The sequence below is a fragment of the Gobius niger genome, assembly GCF_951799975.1.
Source record: "Gobius niger genome assembly, chromosome: 7".
Taxonomy (NCBI): Eukaryota; Metazoa; Chordata; class Actinopteri; order Gobiiformes; family Gobiidae; genus Gobius; species Gobius niger.
Genome location: NC_136858.1, coordinates 27,790,767 through 27,815,690, shown reverse-complemented (window position 1 = coordinate 27,815,690; position 24,924 = coordinate 27,790,767). Strand labels below are relative to the sequence as shown.

The 24,924-nt window shown below is 43.0% G+C and overlaps 1 long non-coding RNA gene across 2 annotated transcripts in view; it reads right to left on the bottom strand.

Annotated features, from left to right (window-relative positions):
- LOC306965417 overlaps window positions 1–24,924 on the bottom strand; it is a 45,439-nt gene that overhangs the window by 10,642 nt on the left and 9,873 nt on the right. Inside the window, exon 3 of one of the 2 annotated variants that reach the window (XR_013793022.1) lies at window positions 2,122–2,224. The exons of the other annotated variant lie outside the window; for it this stretch is intronic. This is a non-coding gene — a long non-coding RNA (uncharacterized lncRNA). The remainder of the gene's footprint in view (window positions 1–2,121; window positions 2,225–24,924) is intronic. 2 annotated transcript variants of the gene reach the window in all.

The window sequence follows — 24,924 nt, the reverse complement described above, 5'->3', positions numbered from 1 at the left end:
TCTCTCTCTCTCTCTCTCTCTCTCTCTCTCTCTCTCTCTCTCTCTCTCTCTCTCTCTCTCTCTCTCTCTCTCTCTCTCTCTCTATCTGGCTCGTTCACTCTCTCACTCTTCTCTCTTTTCGGCTGATCAGCACTTTAGTTGTCTCGATTTTCAAAGCTTCAAACTGAGCTCGCCGAACTCTTGCACGACGCGCTATGAAGTCACTGTATGATGGTCACGTCCGCAGAAATCCTACCCTTGTGATCAAATGGGTCGAGGGGTTACCACTTTGATAAAACAACAGCTTTGTTAGTTTGAACTTCCTCTTTCATGCATGTTACAGTGTTGTTCCGTCACCAAAACGTACTTCATTCACATAACTTTCGAGTAATTCTGTTAACTTCGGTTGCTTCTTCTTCTACTACTCGGGCGTTGTGATCTGTACTTCCTGTTGCATCAAAGACGGAACATGAACATCCACATTTTCAAAGCTCATAACCCTTCACTGGACCCATTCTGAGCAGTTCATGCCGTTAGCAGAATATGAAAGCTTGCACTCCCTGTTCTATCATGTGTCATTACCACCGCTGCCTGTAGGGGACGTTCCAGGCCTAATCTAAACCCTGACCATCTCTCACACCCTGTCTATCCTTCCCATACGTAGACAAATGTTAAAATATAAAGTATCAATGCGGAGGTACCCAAATGATGTGTTTAAAGGTACACTGCGTAACATTTTGGACTATACTGTTGTGGCAAAACAAAACTTGCTCCTATTGACCAGCTCCACACAGAGGATGCTGTTACTGCAGTGTGTAATAAAACAATTGATTTGGATGAGACACTGACCTGTTTAAATCTTTTTTTTTGTGATCAATTTTTTTTATTGAAGTGTTACATTGCATTGGCATTTTGCACTTTTTTGCATGTGTTACACTTTCATTTTTTCCCCATTCCCCCCCCCCCCCCACATCCCCATTTCCCTTATGATGGGCAGAGAAACTCAAAACTGCGTAAAAAGCAGTCCCAAAAAATTGAAAAAATAGACAAATAAATTAAGAAAAATAAAAATAAAAATAAAATAAAACAGAAAATAAAACAAAAAATAAAACAAAAAAATAAAAAAATCTTAATCTGTTTAAATCTTAAACTCTACTGCCTTTCGTCACATCTCCATGGAGACGAGCCACACCCACTTCCAGTAAAGTTTACAGTCATACCTTAGGAGAGGGGAGCCTCATAAATGTTTGTTTGTACATTTGTGAGGTATTTTTCAATGATGAAAATATCTGTCATAATCTGTCATTTTTTTAAATTCTACCCGGTGTGGCTTTAAAGGGACTATACAGAGTTTAAAAATGCTAAAATTAAGTATCTTCCTCCCCCTACATGTTCCAGCAATGTCCTGTAGAATGAGCCCAGACCTGTTCACCACAACTGCCTCTACAATCCTGCACTGTCACTCAAAAAGTTGTTACTTCGGGTGCACTGGCTTAATATAGAAGGTGCTGTTACACGTATGACCTGAGGTGGCAGTAGTGAGTATAAAATGGCTACCTTGCATCAAGCCCCTTTGAGCCTGAATTATGCAAATATGTTTCGATTTTACGATTGGTTTAGCTCACATAACTCCAGGGACGTTGCTCCCTGCTTGCCACAAACATACCTTTTTTCAATTTCTGTTGCATTACGATCCTGATCTCAGCTGTGAAATTGCCACCGTGCTTTTTAATGTAGGCTAAGAAAATTATCTAAAGGAAATCTTACGTCTTTCCTTCTCGTGCTGCGTCAATGCCCTTTCCTGCATTCTCCCCGAAACAAGCGTTGTCAAGTCTGGCAAGCAGCTACCACTTAAAACTGACACGTCAGCAGCGCCTGGGCCGAGGGAACCTGAAGTTCGCTGCAGAGCGTGTAGTTTGGAGCCACAGCTGTCATGGAGATTGCGTCCCCCTAAGGCCCAATAATCGCAGGGGTAACTGTCAATCACGGCGGTGCACAGAATCCTCACGGGCCAGTTCCCAGAAAGAGCTGCTGTTTTTGCACACCTCCCCTTGATGACGCGGTCCAAGTGTTACAGGATAGTGTTTCTATGGAAGCCATCCGCCCACAGGCACCCCCCTCCTCCTCCCTCCTCTCTCTCACCCCTCGTCCTGGGAAGTGTTGGGAGGAAACACTCTTCATCGCCTGCTCTGGAGATGTCGCCCGCGGCTGCACATGCACTGTCAAATCCTGCTTTGGCGTCATTCTGGGGAGAAAAAACAACAACTCAAAACCTTCAGGCTTTTTACACGTGTGCACTGAAGAAGAGGATGCAAAATGTGGAGGGAAAAAGAAATCAAAAACACGAAGATGTTGGCATTAGATAGTGGAAGTGGTGAAGTAGTTAGGTAAGTAGTCATAGTAGTTGTAATGGCAATGGTACCCCAGGTCTAACAAGGGATCAAACAGCTTACAGTGATTGTCTTATGTAAGTTTTTATGTCAATCTTATGTCACTCTTTCCAGGGGGCCGGCAAATAGAGAACACTTTTGTCAAAGTTTAAAGTACTTACTATAACTTATAAAGCCATTACATCTTCTTCAACTCACTAAAATCCCTCTTCCCAAAAGCCTTCAACACGTCGCTTCTTAAAACACTTAAAGAACCTACGCTTTCCCCTCCAAGCACACATTAAAAGTGTGCCCCATTCGAGCACTTACCCCCAGGTTTCGATGGGAAAACTGGCCACATTGCTGTATCCAGGCAGGCTTCAGCGAGACCCAAAACATTGCAGGAATGAAGGAGGCACAAAGAGGAGCCCTTGGACTAAAATAAGAATGGCTGCGTTTAAAATACGAGCTCGAAATGTCAGTCCGCTCCCCGCTTGGCCACACAATGAAAAACAGCTGTTGCTAAGCTTTGAAGTGAGGGTATGCGTACATGTGGTCAGGGCAATAGTAACACACGGTCGGGGATGGGGGGGGGGGGTTCAACATGGCCGAGTGAATACTAAAGAAATATTACATAGGGCAGTGTGAGGAAGAAAAAGAAAGGGTGGACTGAGGTCACCGAGGCTGGCAGTAGCGAGACACATGAGTAGGTGGCGAGTATATCAGTTGGTCCCGATTTAGAAACCCCTCGAAGCAAAGCAAAGCCGAGCGGGTGTATTCAGAATGGAAGTGGCAGGGAGAAAGTGCTGGTCTGTAAGCGGGCGGTAATAGTTTAGAGGTGAAGGGATGGAAAACAAGATGGGGGTTTCTTTTTTGAAGATGTGATATTTGATACTTGATACAACATTGACCAGAATTTCTATTTTGGTGCAGTATGTCATTGTTAAGTGATGCTGTAATACTGCCACTAATTGGTTTCCCCGGTTAAAGCAGTACTAAGTAACTCTTACTTATTGTCTTGGAGAGTAGATACTACACTGACAGAAAAGGCGAAGGGAGATAGGGATATAGGGAAATACTTTTTTCACTCAAACTTGGCTGTAAATGCTGATGCTAGCCCTAAGTTAGCTTTGCCCGTTTGCATGTTAGCTTCTTCTTCGTGATTCTATTAATGTGTATTGGTTGCTCCGGTCCGGTGGCAGTCAAGTTGCAAGCATGGTTTTCAGGCCAGAGACATCAGGGGGAGATGAAAGACCCTCCAATCATCCCATAAACACTTGTATTACCCCCAGAGGGACTACGTAAAGGATTTATTAAGGTAAACACGTTACTTAGTACTGCTTTAACCGTAATAAAGAAATTCCATACTGCTATCACCAGTAGAGATTGGGATTTAATGGGAGCATTGTCCTTAAAGTTAGACAAGCCAAAACAATATAAAAAGCTAGGAAAGAGCCATGGAACAACTCAAAGCATCAGAAAATATAATGTGGAACTTATGTTACAACAATGCAAAAGTATTCACCCAAGAACCACAAATAGATGGTATTGATGTTGTTCACCTGCACAAGTCTTTAGCAAATGGATCTAGGGTAGTTTTCAGAGCTAATCCGTTTGATTTGGGTGTTTGTTGGGCCAGATTGAAGGCCTACACAAGACCGTCCCAATCTCTGATGGCTTTAGCTGCAACTAAAGCTATATGGTTTCTATATGTATAGCACTTTCTGACCTCCATTGGGAACTCAAAGAACTTTTGACTCGAGTATAGTACAGTAATCTTCACTTTACTGCACAGTAATCTTCACTTTACTGTGCGGATGCCAAATTACTCCTGGTATTATTACGCCTGACAATATAGTCCCCCGTTTTATCCGCTTAGAAAATCCACATTGTTTAATTTTGTGTAATTATACTTTGTAGTGTAACACTTCACGTAACCATATTTAAATAGGGAAAACGTGGAAGAGCTTGGTAGCTTCTATCTTGACCTGTTTTGGAGCTATAGTGGAGAGGGGGAGAGGCTAAATGCTAACGCCGTCTGCGCTGTGTTTACGTGACTGAAGGCACGGGTGAAGATCAGACAGGTCCTAAAGAACTCGTCAAAGCTAAGGTAAGAACATATCTCAGTATGTAAAAACGGTGGCCTATTCCTTTAAGGATGCAAAGAACGTATCACTGGCAAGAACTGGGATCAAGCAGGCAAGCATTGAGTGGGCGAACACTCCACCAGCTGAGCTTCTGCCGTTATCCTTGCTACCGCTACAACGGGTAATACCTTCCGATACAAGAAAAGCCCATTGCTTAATAACTAAAAGTTCTGGGCACTCAAAATCCCACTCCTTCTCCATCACCAACATTGACCGTCACGGCTTCCTTGAGTGCCTTATTTCCGGCGTCATCTGTCCAACATCTTATCCACCCAATGCGTCAATAAAACCAGGGCTGAATTTCTAAAGCACTTCTCAATTACTCAAAAGGAAGGCTCATTTCCATATCAGAAAGCACAGACGTGACTTTGCAAATAAAGACTGTATTATACCCTCTCTGCTTACGCTCGGATTATTCCTGTGGTGAAGCCAGCGCACCTTGATTAGCATTCTTCCACTGAATCCACTTTTCTCACACTACTTTTTTTTTGGGAACGAACGAAAGTGTAGCCTGCCGCTTAAAATATGCGCCGACATTACAGTATACATAATTATGCCAATCAGAGGGTCTATAAGTGCGGGTTAATTACTCTCCGTGTCCTTGGAGATAATCAGCGTAATGGCACATGTCTGACTGTGTTGTGCGCCGGTTGCTAAGATGGGTATACGTTATTCATAGCCGACTTTTTATATCGGAGACCATGGCAACCGGTAAACGAGACAACAAAGAAGCTAGAGAAAAACATGTGCATCTGACAACAAGCCATAGCCATCTTTCTTTACGATGTGTTTACGATTATCATGAAAGAAATATGTTCCTTGGTGCCGCAACATGACATAAGTATCTCTAGAAAACGGAGATGCTGCAGAGCTCAATGCCATCGCCGGTTTCTTCTCAAAGTGGACATGTCGTGCATAGTTGTGGCTTACAAACCTGCCTTTGTTTGCATCTCAGCATTGATTTGTTGTACGGTCTAAGTGGAAAAGTCAGTTAAGAGTATGGACTGTGTAGGTGCGGAATTGGAATTGGCCTGGAGCGCCCTCTGCAGGCAACGGAGGGGAAAGAAAATCACGGAATATGGGGTTTCATTTGTAGCATGTTAACACATAAAAAGAAATGAACAGTCCAACAGACGGCTTCAGGAAACTGGTTTACAGAAACTTGGGGGAATGAAATGACATCGTATAGGTTGGGGCTGAACGATATGGACAAAATTGTATATCTCGATATTCATGCCAGATATCGATACGATACGATATAGCTATGGGTTAGGTGAAAAGTCAGCATTTTTCATCCATCCATCCATCCATCCATCCATCCATCCATCCATCCATCCATCCATCCATTTTCTTCTGCTTTATCCGGGGCCGGGTGGCGGGGGTCTCAGCAGAGATGCCCAAACTTCCTGATTCAGAAAAATAAAATCATAATACAAAAGAGTGCGGTTTTATTGATGAAAATCTAGATCGTTTTTATCTTGCTTTTTCTGTTTTAACATGTTAATATCTCGATATAAATACGATAACGATATATTTATCTTTTGCGATATTGATATCTTGAATGTTCATATCTCAATATCGATATGATCTTTCAGCCCTAGCATAGGTCTTGGTATGTTATTGATGAGGCAACAACATTATAACATGGTTAAAGGCTCATAAAAAGATATATTTTCCATGATATCTCCTTCACCTGTTGGGCTCCCTTTTGCGTCTTAATTCTCTGTTGATTTATTTTGAGCTAATATGTCTTAAAACTCACATTTTGCATGATATGTTGTCTTGAAGATCAGGGTCAGGTTGATAATCATATAGGCTTGTCGGAGCCATAAGTTCAGGTAAAAAAACAAAGCAAAAGGTATTTGGGGAATATTGTACATGTGCGGAGCCCTAATGAAAACAGGAACATTGGCACCGGGGATTTAACTACATGTCCAATGTTCATAGACATAGACATATTTTGCTGACAGTGTAACCAAGGCATTAGAATTGTTAAAAGCAACATTGACACATCTTAGGTTAACAAACTGCATGGGCTTTGATCTCATATATTTCAGAAGATTTGTGTGCGTCGACCTTTCGGATATGCTTTGAAGTGGACAGTGGCCTGTGCGGATGCCTGGTTGTGAAATAACACGGTATTGGCAGTGAACTGTAAACACTGCACTTAATGGTAATCCTCATCGACTCTGCATGACTGACACTGTGTCTGGCATCGACTCGAAAGGCAATATTTCCAATCACCGGAACACATTGAAAATTCACAATGCTAGAGCAATGGCTGGAGCCAATTTCCCTGTGGCTGCATGCACACAGCCCATTAAGGAGTCTGACAACACGCCTCAGCATCAATATCCCGTAAATGTCACTTTCCACTCTGCAGCATTTTGTCACAGTAGTTAAGATTGCCACCCTCGGTGCCTAGTCAGCGCCTGCTCTCCTCCACGAGGCAGGCCCTTCTCAATTATTTATAAGAGTGAACACACATGTGGTCCCACTTTGCATGCGTTGAAGAGTCCCCCCGCCCCGTCACCCGCCTGCCCCGGTTTGTGCAAGATCTCATGCATGTATCGCCATTTTTGCACCGCGGCACAGTAGACATGACAACCCTCCTCCAAAACAATGCTCGTCATTCATTGCACAAACATCACGCGGTGCAGGTCCCACCCCAATGATTAACGAAGACATCTCAGCGGATCATGACTCAGCACTTTGCCGGAGGAATTCAGGCAAACTCGTATCCAAATCGGCTTTGCTGCAACATAAACCTCAGATTGTGAGACTTGGGACTTTCCCTGCACAGAGTATCGCCGCCTCAACTTAACCCCTTCCTTTTTTTTGAGCGTGCATTGAGAGTACATTCCTACGCTTCCTGTCTGTTCTCTTGCCGAGCTGCATTGCAGGGCTACTACGTGTCACTGTGGTTGTGCACAAAAGTGTGAAAATGTGTGTGTTTTGGGGAGGGGTGTTGTGTGGCCTCGCGGAGTGCGTTGTATTGCGTGCATCAGCTTTCAACTTTGTGTTCATTCCACAGTAAATTGATCTGGCTGCTCACTAGACTGGATGGAAAAGGGCTCGGGGGCGAGAAGTGCATCAGCAGATGGGAGAGCCCACTGTGTTGCCATCACACGGCATTCCTCCTCTACTGGGCATGCTCAGTAGGACACGCCCCAAATGTACTCCCCCCCCTCGTCACCCCTCCCTCCCTCCCTCCCTCCACCCGGGGCCTGTTTGAACCAGTCACTCTCCGGTTTCTCATCTGACCTTCAAAGCCAGGCAGCGACAGTGTGTAGTCAGTACAGGGGGGAGGAGAGGAGTGGGAGGAGGGTTGTTTTTTTTCGCCTCTAAAAGCTCTTTGGGTAACAGGGCTGATATGTCACTCATTATTTCCACTCTGCTCGTTTCACTCTGTCAGGGAAGCATGCAACAGCCCGCCGTGCGCATGTTTGCTGCTGCTGAGCCAGTGCCTGGAGACATCGCAGTGTTTGGGTTTTCGGAGCAGATTTACCTCAATCTGTCACCGTATCCGTGTGCGCTATTAGCTCCCAACTGTGTGGATATTAAACAAAGACAACAAATGAGTGTAATTATGCGATGTAACATTGTCAAGCAAACGTAATATTAAGTTGAATTTGATGTCTAAGCAAAACGAAAACATACTGTCAACAAAAGAACTCACAAAATTGGCTGTTTTGTAAGGGCAAAGAATGCTTGAATGAATAGTATTTGTTAGGTATTTCATCTGCCCCTCACAATTTACTAATGATGTATTCTGTTTACTGGGAGCCTGCATTAAGCTTTGACTTTAGTGCAAAATGCTTTCATTTGTGTTGCCTGCTCCATTGTTGGGCTGATTCTTGTGTTTGTAGTGGGGAGTTCTGGGTAAAACTGACTTAAAAAAGATCTGTCTCTTTTCACAATCGAGATCTGGTTTGAACCGTTCATCTTAAAGCAGTACTAAGTAACTCGTGCCCCTAGAGGCCATAAGCGCCACTGCAGGTGTCGTAGCATGTTGCCTTTTTTTACTCATTAATTGTCCATGAAAGTAAATACTACGCTGACAGAAAAGACACAGGGAGTGAGGGATATTGTACATCCAATCACACAATGGAGATAATCTTTTTCACACAAACTTGGCTGTAAATACTGTTTAAGTGGCGCTAGCCCGCAGTTAGCTTTGCCTGTTAGCCTGTTAGCTTCTTCTTCGTTATTCCATTCGTGTGTATTGGTGACTCCGATCCGTAGGAAGGAAGTTGCAATTGTGCTTTTCTGGCCAGAGACACCAGGGGGAGATGAAAGACCCCCCAATCCTGCCATCCACACTTGTATTACCCCCAGAGGGACTACGAAAATGTTTTATTAAGGTAAACAAGTTACTTAGTTCTGCTTTAAAGAGCTGCTCGGTCATGAACGTCACATCACTACAATTTACACAGCTTTCAGTTCAAAGTATGTCGCTAACAAATCCATTGTCAAGCTGCAAACCGTCAAGATAGTAAAGGCCATGCCAGAAATACACTGTATATTGCCTGTAATGTTACTTTCTTCCAGTAGGTGGAGTCAAGAGTTACAAGACCTGTTTGTGTTCAGGCACTTATTTTAATTCCCAAAGCTTCTATATCTCTCAAAACAGAAGCTAGTCCAAATCACCACAAATGTTTGTTTTTTCCCCCCTCTCTTATGAATCTGCAATTGCCGCGACACACTATGACCCAAGAATGAATTAGTCGTGTCAAAAGTCAGGAGGAAGTGAAACCTCTTAGGTTGCAGCATGCCTCAATTACGTAATCCGCATTGTGCAATCGAAAAGAAGAGGAAGACGGCGTTTCATATTAGACAAAAGAAGCCGCCTCACAGCTTACTTTGCTCCAGGATCTAATTACGCTGACAACTCTTACCGTCAAAGGCCTGCACTTTACACAATGGTTAGTCAACAAGGTGTGCCACAAGGTACTTCGGTAATAATAAATATAGTTGCCGTTCGAGTTAGCAGCCTGCTGTTAATGACTCACTTAATTCTGTAGCGCGTCGGCCATCTCTGTAAACATACCGAACGCAATACATCATCTCTGTTATCTGTGCGCGTGTGTTTGCTGACAATGCAGTGAATCAGAGGGTGCATTCCAGAGCTGGGAAGAGCGTGCAATCGTTGGCCACAAGTAAGAGTATCGTAGCTTTAAATAAAAGTGGGAGTAAGTTACGTGTCAGAGGTGATGAAGTTTGTCTAACCATAGGCAATATTTGACATTTCCAAGTTCTTCTTTTTCTATGAATGATTATTGTTGGATGGAAAAAAATGCATTTGGTAACTGTTACTCATAGTTTTACACCAGTGAAGGGGCAATATTAAAGAAGAACTAAGTAACTAAGTAAGCTAACTGCAGGTTGGCGCCATTTAAGCAGTATTTACAGCCAAGTAGGAGTGAAAAAAATGATCTCCATTGTGTAATTGGATGTACAATATCCCTCTCTCCCTTTGTCCTTTCTGTCAGCGTAGTATTTACTCTCACGGACAATTAATAAGTTAAAAAAACGCAACATGCTACGACACCTGCAGTGGTGCTTATGGCCTCTAGGGGCATGAGTCGCTTCTGCTTCAAATAGAAAAGCTTGAAAAATATTATATTAGTTTACTGTGTATATTAGTGACTAGTAGTAATATTAGTGAATCCATTGGTACAGTATGGTGGAAAATTAGCTGTATACATTGTAACATAATGAATGAATGAATGAATTTGCTTACACTATTACACAAATGTGACATTCTCAAGAGTTTTTTTATTTCAAAAATGTTCTATTCCTATGACTTTTTCTGTATTAACTTTCGACTTTCGGTTGTGTCCTTGGGTCTGTGTTTACCGCCCCTTTGCCGTGACTCGACCTCAGCTTCCTGTTTATGTCGCATGGAGCCAATCAGCTGTGAAGTCTGTGATCCTCCTTGTGGCTATTTACTGCCCCGTGGTCAGTTTAAAAAAAAAAAAAAAAGGTCTGAAACGGAGCTAAGCCGCGCTCTGGGCTGCTGAGTAAGCAACTCGCGCAAAGCCCCGATCGCACTTCACGACTGACCTACATAAATCCCCTCCACTCTTGACATATGCTGTTAAGTCTATAGCGTCTGGATGAGGGTGTTTTCCGTGTTGCGCAGTGTGTTCGTGAGAGATTTTAGTCACCAAAAACCCTCTGATTATTTTAAAGGAAGTTAATATGGACGAATGAGGAACAAAGCTATAGGTGTTCACCTCCAGTAGGGCTGCGGGATTTTTAAAAATCTTTTTAAAAAGTCTTGAAAATTGTAAAAGATTGTTATTTCATCAAAACATGATCCAAAATCAGGACCAAAATGATGATAAAACTGAACTTTTGCTTATTTTGAAGTTACCCTGCATTTGTTTTAGGCTATAACTACAAAAACTATGAAAATCTCATGTCAAATTGAAGACTTTAGAAGTTTCGCAATACCTCGTGGCTTCTTGCAATATAAATGTTGGGTCATGACCGTTTGGTGATGCAGCCCTAACCTACAGGCTACGGAAGTGAACATGATGAAGACCTGAACCTTTCCAGATTTTAACTATTGCACTGAAAACATAGACTACACCGAGACTAATTAGGACAAACCCCAATCTATATCAAGATTATCAGGACCAAAAGCCAAGTCTAAACTATGACTCAACCCTGTCTAAACCAGGACTAGAGCGACGTCCGGACTATATTTGCACGACTGAAACATTAACATCTGTAAAGTGAACAGCCTGCCTCTCACTGGAGTTTCCGCTATACCACCATCAGAGGCCCATAGAGCCGGGGCGCTCATTTATTTGCTTATCTTGGTTTTCTCACAGCGCAGCAGGATCTGTTCGCTGACATTTTTTTGTTGCGTTGCCGAGGGCTGGAATGTGCTGGTTTGCGACTTTTGCAGATAACAAAGCAGCATGAGGTGACTGCGTGTAAACTCTGGATGAGGTCAGGGTCCGCCGACGCAGCAGCGGGCTCCGACATGAGAGGGATTTGGCTTTCGCAATACGCTCCCTCCCTCCCGCGCCGGGGTCATGCCTCTTACTCAGCTGCCATGTTTGCACAAATACTAGTGAAAGCCAATAGGAAAGGTGTGCTGTTATCATAGGGCGCTTTTAACCAAGGGCTGGGAAGAGAACGCATGTCAAGGTTGATTTTGAGGGCAGTCTGTCACTTTTGGGTTGCGTGATTGTAAAATACACATTGAAAGGATGTGCCCTCAGCACTTAAACACTTCAAACATTGTTTTGCGCTCTCTAGTTTGGACAAGCTTTGTGATGTCACAGAACCAACTTTTTTGAGCTTTTAACCATAATAAAACACCTGTTTCCTCGTCAAAAAACAGAACTGGAGTTTAGTGTTTTGCTTCATTCATACAGTTTGGAATAATCCCATTCTGAGCAGTTCTGCGTCGAAGTGTGTTCAGTGACATAGATTTGCTGTCAGCTAAAAGTGAAAGCTTGTTTTTGGTTCTAAAATGTGCGTTCCCTACTAATCAAAATCCTGACCAGCCCTGTCTCTCACCTTTTAATTATAATAGCCCAGCTCAGGGGTTCCCAAACGTTTTTGGCTGGGACCCAAAAATTTACACATTAACAACCCGGGATCCCCAGTGTATTAAGTTATTACGCTGTATGCTACTTAAAGGGACTATACAGAGTTTAAAAATGTTAAAACCAAGTATTTTCCTCCCCCTACATGTTCCAACTATGTCCTAAGGTGTAGAATGAGCCCAGACCTGTTCACCACAACTGCCTCTAAAATCCTGCACTGTCATTCAAAAAGTTGTTAATTCGGGTCCGAAGTGCCGTCATGCACGAGCTTAATATAGAAGCTGCAGTTACACGTATGACCTGAGGTGGCAGTAGTGAGTATTAAGTACAATCCTGTACAAGCATTTTCTTTTTTAAATATTAGAACTATGTGGCTGAAATATAATACTGTTGAATATTTGTATTAAAGATTGCTTTGCTGCTGCACCTCCTCACCTCTAGATGGAGTCAAGAGCTGCCTCAAAGTAAGTGAATTTGGTGTCAGTCACAGGCTAGAGAGCAGAGGCGTCCCGTGGCAGCACAAATTGACAGCGTCGGGAAGTGCATCGAGGTTAGAAAACTTCTAGCATGAAGAAATAACGTCATTACCTTGGCTATCACAGCTAAGCAAATTGTTCCGTTCTGGGAGCTGGCTGCTGATTATAAAGTTGTGCAATGTGATTATACTAAGTGAGGTTCTAAAGCACATGCTGCACAAGACTATATTTTATGACAAAGTTTTAAAAACAACCGGCGCTGAAGCATAGTTCCCCAAGGCTTATGAGTTTACAGTGCGCTGTAAATCTGTTGGAGGAGAAAATACAATCAGGGCTTTTCTGGGGCATGTGAGTTCACCAGAGGCATTACAAGAGTACGACTAATGCCTGATTCAACACACGAAAACACGCCGTGTTTACGCCACGGAGCGAAAGCCGCTCGTCAGACAGTCTCAGAGGCTGGAATTAGATACAGGAAGTCATGGGATCTGCAGGTGGCTCGACTTTCCTAGAACGGCTAAGCAGGGATTTTACATCGCGCTGCCAGCTTGCATTAAACAGAGGTGGACACCATATGTGATATAACTCTAGGTGGGACGTTGCCATGGCAATCCAGGGAAACATAGATACAGACGGCATCTCGTCATAGAAGGGGGCGTGGCCTCGTCAAGGGGGAAAATAGAATCTTTTGGGAAACACAATTCTTCACTCTTTTTAGCCATTTTCTGGTGGAATATGAACTTATTTATCACATACAAATAAAGTCCAGTGTAAATCGGGTCCATAGGGATATTTTCTCACAGCAGATTGTTCAGTAGAAGTGAAAAAATGGCAGTTGTAGCTCGCGCCAGCTAACCGTTAGCATTAGCCCGATGCAAACATGTAGCATTATGTTAGCATTCTCCATTATTTATGTATTTATGGGCTGTTGAACCACTTTGCTCCTCCCCATGTCTTTGTATCATTATTTAGTAGAAAACTATATTCATAATTCAGCGTTTGTTACAGTAGTTTTTGAATAATTAGAGAAAATTTACATTTTTTCAAAATTGTTTTCCCCCTTAACTGTTTTTAAAAATGACCATAGTTGGGCGATTCCAGAGATGCCGTCTGTATCTATACGTTGAAAGTAGGTCCCGAAGCCATGCCACTTGAGAACCACTGCCCTATCTAATGTAATGTAAATAATATGTTCATATTTCAGGGATAACATGCCCTCATTTAGACAGTTATCTGAACGGCAAAACTTAATCTAAAATATAGCTTTCATTCAATATAATTAACTGAAATAATTTGACGATCGCAAGATGGCCGCCTCTTTTGCCACGGTGATGTTTGCTATGGGCTCTCTACAGATTTTTAACAACTCTACGCGAGATCCCCTCTCTTCAAAACACAGGCACCTTTTTTAGTTTCCTTTTTGGCCAAGTGAAACACATGCCTTCGAAACCAGAAGTCTGTTATTCACATTCAGGCTGCACCGCAAGTCTGCACGTCAGCCATATAAAATTGAACTAGACAAGTGGGACTGCGACTTGGTTCATGTTGACAGAAGTGGTTAGAGAGACTCGGAAAGCATCGGGGGGAAGTGGAAAACATGAACAGCCACAATGTTGGCGTTAGCTGGGGCCAATTTAGCTAATGGTGCTAATAGCCAAATGAATAGGTGATGTATTAGTGGAACGTATTGTGCAGGGTAATAGTGATTGGCTTGACTTTTGCGCTGGTAAGAAAGTCATGGCTTGACTTTAACGATAACGCACATACTGGAAAGGGTACGGGGCGTGTCTAGAGGGGGCCCACGGGTACCAAAGGGAGGACCATGTGCCATCGGAGGCAGATAAGATAAGCCTTTATTGATCTGACAATGGAGAAATTCACTTTTTAGTGGATTAGGGGCCAACAAGTTCAGTTCAGTTTTTTTAAGCATCAAAAGCTAAAACAAATATGGGTAACACTTTATAATAACTACACCTTATTTAACCTTTATAAATGATGAGTTAGCACTTAATTCATCATGAACAATTCATTAGCTAACACTACTACAACTACTTCATCACTTAATAACTACTTAACTACTACATTTAATGCCAAACTCATAATGAATCGTTTTTCATACTTGACTTATTCCTTTGTTAAGTAGTTATTAAGTGTTAGTCACACTTAGCTAATGCATTGTTCATGATTAATACACTGTTAACTCATCATTTATAAAGGCTAAATAATGTGTAGTTATTAGTGTGTTGCCCAAATATGGTAGAATATCCATAAATAAACACCAAATTGTGCTTGCAAGTTACTACTAAGTTTCTATTCTGAATTTAACTGTTCATGGTCAAACGTCCCATTGAAAAGAGTCTGCCCCCGGAAAGGAACACATTTTTGTGAAATTTTATGCCCTGGCAGATGACATTTCTTCAGGCCTTGGTTATAAAAAATCAATTTATTCTTTGTTATATGAAAGTATTAGCTGAGAAGTCATCATGTGTGATCGATTAGAGTCACAGAAGTCACGGAAAAAGTTCACAGTCGAACCTCTGAAGGCCTGAATCTTACGCAACCATCGTTTCACTTCTAAACAGCCGAACGAAAGAATGAATTGAATAAGTTTCTCAACAAAAATAAAAGCAAAGGTGACTTTAGCAGTAAAATCTACAGTGTTTCCGTCTGCCTCCACCCCAACTATCTAACCCCGCTGGCCTGGTGGATTGTTGCGCCACGGCCCTCCCACACATTTCCAGAGTTTATCAAAGGAAAGTCCTGGGCTCTAACTATAGCCAGGTGCAGCAGCGTGGAATGAGTCACACACCAGTCACAATAGCCCCGAGCGGCAGCCAGCGCCCCTTGTTGCCCCCGTTTTGTGTGTGTGTGCGTAGGTGTGTGTGTGTGTGTGCACATTTGTGGCTTCGGGGGGTCACCGGGTGCACTGCCGTAAGCTGGGTGCCATGAGGAGCAGATCTGGCTCTATGCTGGTGCAAAGGGTTCAGCCGGAGTTCAACACACACAGTCATTATTCATGCGTTTGTGTGCAGCAGAATCACCGCGCACCCCTCTCGCTCTCCCCCCTCTCTGCTCTGTGCATGTATGTTTTTGTTCAACGTCCCACTTCCATTTTGAGCGGTGGAAAAGCCGCGCTGACACTTACAGCGAGGGAGTCTGATGGATCGGAGGTGGAGCTGTTTGCTAAGAGGCTTGAGTGCGTGAAGGCTCCGATTTCATTTCGTCCTGGTACAGAAAAGTTGCCACGACCATTAGTGCCAGGTCTGCACCGGAGAACTAAACCGGCTGCACCTGCACAAACAAAGTAGCAGAGTAGTGCACAGTTAGCAGAGTATTTCTATCTTGTATCGTCTGAAAGTTGCTGTGAGATATTGGGTTGCGATGACATGTTCAAAGCAAATGCCAAAAGTGGAAAGATAAATATTTAACCTGCTGTAAACCGGTGCGGAGGCGGTTTAAGTTCCCGCCCTTTTGGCAGCCCATGAGTGCATGTGTGTGTGTGTGTGTGTTTGCGCGTCTAATGTTTAACCCTTTTGTCAACAGTCGCATGCGGGTGTTACAACAGCATTCCTGTGAGGCCCGGTCTTGTGACAGGGCTTTCGTAATGGGACGTTTTTTTTTTTTTAACTCAGAGCCCTCTTTGTGTTTCTTTTTTGCTCGACCTGTTGCCGGACGAGTTTTCGTGTTCCCGCATGTTTGTGTGCAAATGAGCTCAGAGGCGGCTGAGCTAATGCCAGGTCAAACAGCGAAAGGCAGCGCTGTTTGCCCTAGAGCAGCCTTTCCTTCCCTGAGTAAATGGTTAACTCGCGTTGCATACGAGATGAACTTTGCTTCCTCTGCGCTCGAGCACTTTTTCGCGATTAGAGCGATTGGATCATGTGAAAAGGGCGCAGCGTGTCGCTATCTCAGGAAGAGGACAGGGACAAACTGTGAACACGCGTCAGATGAGTGATGTCGATACGGGCCGTGTAGCGCTCGGAGGAGGGCGGCCTGTCGTCCTTCAGGGGCAGCCCAGACCCGTCAGTCAGGGTGAAACCATTTCCTCTTCAAGGCTGTCTGGCTCCACCCTCCTATTGTGTGGCAACACTGCGGAGGTGAACTTTATCCCCTTTTGTTGAGAGAGAGAGAGAGAGAGAGAGAGAGCATTGAAATGATTTGCATAGAGTAAGGTCATGTTACGCGTGTTTGTCGGTTGCACAATGCAGACCTGAACACAAAGAGGGAACAGGTATCCTCCAGCTTTCAGATGCTAAAGGAGTCTGTAACCGACTCTGGCCCGACCGGTCCGCTCACTGTAAACGGCCTGAATTAGCGCGGTGTTGCGTTTCCGTCGGCGCTGATAACATCAACGCGCCCAGTCCGTGCGCCCTTTGGACCGGCCCCTTCGGCAAACACGCGGTGCAAGGCGGCCCCGTATCAGCAAGTGCGGCCGGAGTCGTTACAAATTTGCACAACACAAACAGGCGCTAGCGTATCACCTCGGGCTTATCGGGTTCCTTCAAGGGCAGTGAACTTTCCCACCAAAACTACCCCCCCGCCCCCCCTGCACCGAGTCTGTCCTCTGGGACCGGGCCGCGTCAAGGCTCGTCCATTCATCCTGAGAGCTTCCCACAGTGTTACTGAAGCTTTTTACTGTAGCCTTTACTGTAGCTTTTCACTGATGCTAATGGCGCAACTCCCCACTGTGTGCTTTCACTGTGACCTCATCCGTCAGCGGAGCGACGGGTTTGTCAGAGAAATGTCATGTCATCGGTTATGAATGATATTTGTTTCCAACGTAGTCGACGCCCTTTATTAGGCCTTAGAACCACATAAATGCTGACTTAGCAATACAGGCTTTAAGAGGTCTGTATCCCACGTCTTTGGCACTACTGAGTGTAATGTAAATGTAGTACTGCTTCATTTTGAGGTCTATAAGGTAAACACACGCCGGAAAAAGTGCATATTTTCTAAATTCGCTTAAAGAGATAGGATTTGCAGTCGAGTTTTTAAGAGCAGAACAGTGTGAACTAGGTACACCCGCTTTAAAGGTACGGTATGTAAGATTCCTCGTTGTTTATCAATTACTGAAACATTTTCCTTGATGAAGTAAGTTCTCAAGAGGATTATCCAATTAGAAAGCAGAATGAACACAGAGTTTCCCGATCCAACGGTTAAAACCAGTTTGGAGATGAGCATAAAGAGGCTCTCTCCAACTTCCCTGCACTTGCCCTACCTCAGTGACTGATCTCTGCAGGGTCTGAGCTTTCAAATTGAAGGATGGCACACATTTGAGGCAACCCAAGTTCAATTGTAGTTGTAGTTCCTGTTTAAACCACTAGGACCAGATCCGAAACACACAAACAAACAAAACACAAATCATATTCCAATTCCAGAAGACTTTGTATGCACTTAGCATGCCGGCCAAATGACCGCCAATTCCTCCAGCAGTAACATTTGATTATTTCTTGTTATTGGGGACATTTTGTTTGCCCTTGCCGCTGTTCAAAGCGAGTGATGCATGTCTGTGACCTACAGTAATATCCAGTTAACTCTGTCTGACCTTGGATTCGCACACACACGCCTGTCCTCGTCTCTCTGGCTCTATTTTCTATTCACGCTCTTCGCAGCGGGCCGTTGACTGAGCTGCAGCTTTGAAGGAGGAGCGTGGGGTGAAGTGTCCAGATGCCAGGAGGACAGTGGGGTTTGGGACCTGCAGTACAGAGGCGGCGGAGAAAATCTCGACTCTACTGCCCGGCAATTCCTTATATAGTGGACTGGGTTTAGACTTGGCTGGCTTTCTCCTTTAGTCCTGTTGTTATCTAGCTTACATTTTAGACTGCATTTGGGTTCTATTTGGGTGTGCACACTTTAACAGCTGAGTTTAGAAATTGTTTGGGCCTGGTTTAGACCATGGTTTGTCCCCCTTTAGACAAGGTTCCAGTTTAGTCTGAATCTAGTGCAAAATTAGTCCTTGTTTGATCCTGTTTAAGGCTACAGCTATCTATCCGGTATAAAAGTTCAAGTTTAAAGCAGAACTAAGTAACTCATGCCCCGAGAGGCCATAAGCGCCACTGCAGGTGTCGTAGCATGTTGCTGTTTTTTACTCATTAATTGTCCGTGAGAGTAAATACTACGCTGACAGAAAATACAAAGGGAGAGAGGGATATTGTACATCCAATTACACAATGAAGATACTTTTTTCACTCAAACTTGGCTGTAAATACTGTTTAAGTGGCGCTAGCCCGCTGTTAGCTTTGCCCGTTTGCCTGTTAACTTCTTCTTCGCGATTCCATTAGTGTGTATTGGTGACTCCGACCTGGTACATGAAATCTGCAAGTGACAAGAGACACCAGGGGGAGATGAAAGACCCCCCAATCATCCCATTAACTCTTGTATTACCCCCAGAGGGACTACGAAAAGGATTTATTAATGTAAACAAGTTACTTAGTACTGCTTTAAATCATGGTGTTGGCTTGGTTTACTCCACTGTTTAGTTCTTGTTGTATGTCCTTTGCCACTGAGAACTGGCATAACCTTGCTGTAACTTATTCATCCAAGTTTAGACCCATAGTTTTAATAGTCGAGCCTAGTTACGGTTTACACTTGCATAGACAGCCATTGCTCCCCAGCCCCTGCAGGAGGCCAAGCCGCTGAACCGCAGAGGGATAAAGAATGCCACACGGTCGTGACAACTTGCACTTTTATGGCGCGGAGCGGGAGCTTGCCTCTGCGCGGGACGCTCGCACACTTTGCCCAAACATCCTCCATAAACCAGGCAATCAAAGGGCGGCCGGCCAGGCATCTCAGCAACCAACCTCAGGCTCTGATTTATAACCGCCCCCAAATAAGGACTCTCTCTCTCTCTGTTTACTTCGTGATTGCGGGAAAACTGAAATTCGCTTTCCAAATGTGACCACGGCATCTGTAAACAGGACATTTACTCTTTGATTTATCCAGCCGCAACAAGACACAGAGCTATCTTCTTTCATCTGAATAATCGTCACTGAGGTTTCGTAATTGCGCAACTAATTGCTGTACTCAAAATGTATATCTGCTCGAATTGGTTTCATTGTTTGTATTCATGCAGCCTTTGGTCACCAGCCAAAAAAGTATTTTCATCGGACAAAGAATTAGACGCTCCCTCAAAATAGCAAATAAACAAAATGTCTTTCATCATCGTCTTCTGTGTACCATAGAGGGAAAGTTCATTCTTTTATGCAGGGCTTTTGTGCACTGGTTTTCAAACGTCTAATGCCAAATACCACCCGGGAAAATATTTTGCCACCTGAGCTAAACACGGACATGCTGGCTTTCTCATTTAGTCCTGTTGTCATATAGTTGCATTCGGGTTTTATTTGGGTGTACAAACATCAACAGCTGAGTTTAGAAATAGTTTGGGCCTGGTTTAGACCATGTTTTGTCCTCCTTTAGACAAGGTTCTGGTTTTAAAAGGTTTAAAATTGATTTGATCCCAGTTTAGACCTGGTTTAGTCTGAATCTAGTCCAAAGTTAGTCCTTGTTTAAGGATTGTTTAAGGTTACAGCTATCTATCCGGTATAAAAGTTAAAGTTTGAAGCAGAACTGAGTAAGTCGTGCTCCTAGAGGCCATAAGCGCCACTGCAGGTGTCGTAGCATGTTATGTTTTTTTACTCATTAATTGTCCGTGAGAGTAAATACTACGCTGACAGAAAATACAAAGGAGAGAGAGAGGGATATTGTACATCCAATTACGCAATCACTCAAACTTGGCTGTAAATACTGTTTAAGTAGTGCTAGCCCGCTTTGCCCGTTAGCCTGTTAGCTTCTTCTTCTTGATTCCATTAGTGTGTATTGGTGACTCCGACCTGGTGCATGAAATCTGCAAGTGACAAGCGAAACCAGAGGGAGATGAAAGACCCCCCATCCCATTAACACTTGTATTACCCCCAGAGGGACTACGAAAAGGATTTATTAAAGCAAACAATTTACTTAGTACGGCTTTAATCATGGTGTTGGCTTAGTTTACTCCACTGTTTAGTTCTTGTTGTATTTCCTTTGCCACAGAGAGCTGGCATAACCTTGCTGTAACTTATTTATCCAAGTTTAGACCCATAGTTTTAATAGTTGAGCCTAGTTACGGTTTACACTTGGGCAAAGCTAACTGTGGGCTAGCGTGGTGCTAGCCCACAGTTAGCTTTGCCTGTTAGCCTGTTAGCTTTTACTTCATGATTCCATTAGTGTGTATTGGTGACTCCGACCTGGTGCATGAAATCTGCAAGTGACAAGAGACACCAGGGGGAGATGAAACCCCCCCCCCCCCAATCATCCCATTAACACTTGTATTACCCCCAGAGGGACTACGAAAAGGATTTATTAAAGCAAACAAGTTACTTAGTACGGCTTTAATCATGGTGTTGGCTTGGTTTACTCCACTGTTTACTGTAGAGGGAAAGTTTATTCTTTTATGCAGGGCTTTTGTCCGCTGGTTTTCAAACTTCTAATGCCAAACACCACCTGGGAACAGATTTTTCCACCAGCTCTAAACATGGACATGCAAGGCCTGAACTAAACCAAGTCTACAACAGGACATAACCATGACTCACCCAAAAATGTTAATAACATTTCCAAACATAATTAAACCTGCTGAGAACCCTGAGTACAACCTGGATCACTGCTGAAGCACACTGTGATGTCCTTGTTGTGTGCTGGCAGGTTACAGCAAATAAAATAACTGGAATTACTCTGAACAATCCACGAAGCAATGCACGAAAGGCCTCTTGTGTCGCGTGCAAGAATCGTTCCTTGCAGTGTCTTGCAAATCAAGGTAATAAACAAACATCTCCGTCTAGATAAGATTAGCAGAGGCGTCCCTGGGGCCATAAACCTATTAGATAAAATGCACCACAACATTTAGACATTAATGCGTATAAGATTACAATATAGCGTAGATATGACTGGAGGGAATACGCATTCATATTGTATGTTTCAACAATGCAGCTTTATGCAATACTGAAGTTATTTGGCTATGTGTTGCAAAGTGCATGGTCATCAAATCAATATCAACACAGCCTGCAGTTATATATTGCAACTTTACTCGATTTAATCATTTTCCCCACACACATATGATAGGACTTATGCATTCAAGGCGAGCGTTACTGGAAACAAAGCTTTGATCTCAGCTCTGATCTAAAAATAAGATCATATAAATATTCATATCCACATGTATTTTTATGTTTTATTTATCACTTTGTGCAAGCGCATCGCCGCAAAAATAATGAACAGATGCAAATGTGTAATAACAAAATAACTTTCACGCAATAGAACAGTATTGTCCAAGTTTAGACCTGGTTTACTACACTATTTGTTCTTAAGAATGAGTTTTAGATCACGAACCTGTAGATGGCAAAAGAAAGTGCTGCACAGTGCGGTTTTCAGTTCCAAAATAGTCACAGGCTGCGATCTATAAGGCAGCTTCGGGGAGTGATATTTTGGCTCTGGGGTTAAGGTTACATAACACTTGACATGCTCCTCATTCTTCTCCCGGTTCGGCTTTAAAAATATGACCTTTTGACATTAATTGATGCTGGGAAAAAAGCGGCGACGTCCAAATTTAACCATGTCCTCAGCCGTTCACATGTCTCCCCCTCACTTCAGGGTTGAAGGGTTACATTGATATATTTAACGTGATTTAAGGGCGCTCAAATAATAAGACTGACCGACCCATTTTTTTTTTTTTTAATCCAGGCACACGTGGTGCAAAGCCACTGTGTTGCTGTGGTGTCAACATGATTACTTAACATTATTTTACAATGAACGGGCTTGTGCAGAGCTGCGAAAACTGTACATTTCTACTTTAGCTGCTGACACATCACAAGACACCGTTCATTTGGATTATGTAAACATTCAGAGGCCATGCTCAGTTTTATAGGTTTAAAGCAGCACTAAGAAACTAGAGGCCATAAGCGCCACTGTGTTGTAGCATGTTTTTTTTACTTATTAATTGTCTGTGAGAGTAAATACTACGCTGACAGAGAAGACAAAGGGAGAGAGGGATATTGTACATCCAATTACACAATGGAGATTTTTGTTTTTTTCACTCAAACTTGGCTGTAAATACTGTTTAAAGTGGCGCTAGCCGCAGTTAGCTTTGCCTGTTAGCCTGTTAGCTTCTTCTTCGTGATTCCATTAGTGTGTATTGCGCTTCCAACCCGGTGGCAGGGAAGTTGCAAGCATGGATTTCTGGTCAGAGACACCGGGGGAGATGAAAGACCCTCTGATCATCCCATTAACACTTGTATTACCCCCAGAGGGACTACGAGAAGGATTTATTAAGGTAAAACAGTTACTTAGTACTGCTTTAAACAGTATTTAAATGAAAGAAAAATCTAATGAAATCAATATATGGCTTGTGAAATGAGTAATTACCAAGTAAATGACATTTTCTCCAGTTTACCCAAATCTAAAAGCAAAAAAGTGGCACAAGAGCGACAAAAATGTGCTTTAAAAGCAGCAATGACACAACAAAGAAAGGAACAAAAAATAAAAGCACACAACTAAAGAGTGATGAAAAAGCAACAAATACGCAATAGAAAAGTGATGAAATTTAGATGAAAAAGCGTTGAAAAAAGCAACAAAAAGACAAGAAAACCACGACAAAAAAGCGATTAAACATTTTTGAGAACACAACAAGAACCCAATAAAAAAGCAACCAAAACAGAACTCAAGAGTAATGAAAAAGCAACAAGAAATCAACAAGAAAGCCACGAAAAAGCGAAGAAAAAGTGACCAAAACGTGGCAAATAAAAACATACAATAAAACTTGTTAAAAAATGTGTCAAATTGGCTGTAAGTTCCAGTCGAAAAGCTTTTAGATTTGGGTAAAGTTGAATTGGAGAAAATGCACTGGGTTAGGAGGTTAATTTATAAAGTAAAATTCTAACAAAGATTCCAATTACACACCAGCTTTTGACTGAAACTATTATCTTGGTGTGCACAAATAATGAATCACGCTCTAACTTGCAGTCGGGGTCAGACAGACCTGCCCACTGCAGATTGATCCGTACCAACATGTGCTGAAAACCCTCAGCTCAACAAGCACAAACGACACACATGATCCTGCTGCATTCGACTCCCATTGTCTGTTCGGCCACATTTGCATAGAAATGCCTGGAGTGCACGCCTAAATGCCTCCAACATTTGCCTGGGTATTACCGCAGAAATAATACAAAACAAACAGAAACTGGAAAGTCCGGGGCGTGTCCCGACAACAACAGCTGACTGACGCTGTGTGAATATTTAGTCTCCTGCTCCTGTCACACGGTGGAACGAGTGCTTTGAGAAGTTCAGAAAGCTAAACATAACAAGCGTGAGTCAGGAATCACGCTGCCTTTTAAGGTCAACCAGCCGGGATACTGTTATATGGGCTCAATGCAGCTGCAGCAGTAAGTGGAGGCAGGACAAGACCAAAATTAGGCATTTATGGGATAAGGAGGAATGTAATATTTGGTTTGAGTGAATGGTAATAACGCCTTACACTTACTTAATGCCTTTCATGATACGCTAAACACTTGGTATTGCATTATTCATCCACTCTCTACACTCAGTTGTGTTGTAGCTAAAGCTGGCCTGGCTGACAGGAACAGAGCTGCACCGACGGCCTCTCCGAGCTTCACCGCCGATCACTCACACGATCTGACGACCTGCCCAAGGCCACAACGGCTGAAGCGCTGTCCGACCAATATAGTGTTAACCTCTTAACCTCCACCTGAACCGTGCACTTTTTCTACACTTTGGCTTGACTCTAAAAGCTTCTGGAAAAAAGCGTCACAGTAGCGGTGAAAATGAGAAGAAAACGAGGACGAAAACGCAACAAAAGCGAGTCAAGAAGGTTGCAAAGAAGTGATGGAAGAAGTGACAAGGTGTGACGAAACGCAACAAAAAGTGACAATATAAACGATGAAAAAAGGGCAAAAATGTAACGAAAATACGACAAAAAATGACAATAAAAGCGATGAAAAAGTGACAAAGAAGTGACAAAAATGAAGCAATAAAGTGACAAAGAAGCAATGAAAAAGTGACAAAGTGACAATAAAAGCGATGAAAAAAAAGGGCAAAAATGTGACGAAAATACAACAAAAGTTTGACAAAAAAAGCAACAATAAAGTGACAAAGAAGCGATGAAAAAGTGACAAAAAGTGACATTAAAAGCGATGAAAAAATGACAAAAATGTGACGAACATATGACAAATGTTTGACAATAAAAGCGATGAAAAAGTGACAAAAAAGTGACAAAGAAGCGATGAAAAAAGGGCAAAAATGTAACGAAAATACGACAAATATTTGACAATAAAAGCGATGAAAAAGTGACAAAAAAGTGACGAAAACGCAGCCCAAAAGTGGCATAAAAAGGGATGAAAAGGTGGCA